This window comes from Megascapheus bottae, chromosome 26, assembly GCF_031878675.1.
Source record: "Megascapheus bottae isolate mThoBot1 chromosome 26, mThoBot2.hap1, whole genome shotgun sequence".
Classification (NCBI taxonomy): Eukaryota; Metazoa; Chordata; class Mammalia; order Rodentia; family Geomyidae; genus Megascapheus; species Megascapheus bottae.
Window position 1 is genome coordinate 12026563 of NC_143534.1, and position 1667 is coordinate 12028229.

At 34.7% G+C, this 1667-nt stretch overlaps 1 non-coding gene across 1 annotated transcript; it reads right to left on the reverse strand.

Annotated features, from left to right (window-relative positions):
* Positions 1 to 1018: 1018 nt before the first annotated feature.
* LOC150045957 (U6 spliceosomal RNA) lies at positions 1019 to 1125 on the reverse strand. The gene has a single exon (XR_016532777.1). It is a non-coding gene; the product is annotated as a U6 spliceosomal RNA (small nuclear RNA).
* Between the last annotated feature and the right edge of the window lie 542 nt (positions 1126 to 1667).

Here is a 1667-nt window from a genome sequence, read left to right on the forward strand (position 1 = left end):
AGCGAGCTGGGATCTTTCTTTTCTTTTTCTTTTTTGTCATAAGAATTGATCCTTACAAAACACAATCTGATTGCATGAAGGTGGCTGTTGCTGCTGAGTTGTTGTCAATTCTGGAGTACTGGGGTTTGAACTCAGGACTTCATGCTTGCTGGGCAGGTACTACACCACTAGAAACATGCCTTCAGTTCTCTTTGGTTATTTTTATTTAGATACAGTTTTGTTACTACTGGGGTTTGAATCCAAGGCTTGTTTGCTCAGCTGGTGCTGTTACTTGAGACATGCCTCCAGGCTAGTTTTTTGCTCATCATTTTTATAGATAAACTATTTTGCCTTCTAGATCTGGTCTGCTATTCCACGGATCTCAGCTTTTTGAGTAGCTATGATTACAGGCGTGAGCCACTAGTATCTGGATTGCTCTAGCGATCTTTGAGAGGAGGTTTCTTGCACAGCAATCCCTCTATTCTAAATTAATGTGGTGACATGCAGGTGTTACCTCAGCCACCTTACAACATGGATTCTTTCCATTAATATATTCTATATTCTTTATATTAGTACTTATAAGTGAAAGTGACCTGTAAAGTCTTTTTAAAATATAATCTTATCATGTTTTATCTCAACAATATATCAACGTCATAAGACACAGAATTTGGAATTTTCTCTTCCTTTTCCTAGAATCAGTTATTTGAAATATGAACAATCTCTTTTTTTCTTCTCCAGAATCACCATTTTTACCTTTTACCTTCAATATCTTTCTTCCATCTTTTAAGTACTATTCCTTATTTTTCCATGCATCTGAAGGCTTTTCCAGTCTATTTTCTATATCATATATATCTTCATTCCCTTTTTTGCTTTCTTTTTTATTGTTATTTTAAGGAGTTGTACAAAGGGGTTATAGTTTCAAAAGTCAGGTTATGAGGACAATACTTCTTATACACTATCACCCCTGTTTATCCTCCTATTTTACCCACGTTACATCGTTCATGTTTTACACAGTCCGTGTGGAATGTAATGACTGCATAAAAACATGGAATGCTTCACGAAGTTGCATGCCATCCTTGTATAGGAGCCATGCTAATCTTCTCCATGTTGTTCCAATTTTCGTGTGTGTGCTGTTGGAGAAAGCACTATACATATTGATTCTTAAAAGTTTGTGCCATAGAATAGTTTCTCTCTTTTTGTCTACATTTTTATGATTTTTGTTCCCATCCATTGGCTGTACTAAAGAAACTGTTCTATAACATTTCTGTTCATGTAAAACGTACATGGACATGCCCAACTCACACCCTCAATTATTCATTCCTTGTTAATTTATTTTCATATATTTTTTATTGTCATTAATAGAAGGGTTACATGACATTTGCCAGATAGGAGGTGCATTACTTCACATACATTGATACCCTTTCTCATGTCTTGGTCCCCATTTCCCTTCCCCCACCCCCATCGTTGATAATTTTTTACGATTTTTTAATTCTCTTTCTTTCTATATTTTTTAGAGGATATGTCTGGTTTTTTTCTATTGTAAGTCATCATTGGAGCACTTACTAATTGTGTCATGAGATCATGTCACTTACCTCTTAATAGAAACAAAGCAGACTTGCTTTTTAAATTTTGTTTTCTTGTGATTAATCCTGTCTAAATTTGAAATCATTCTATGTATCTTTTTTTTT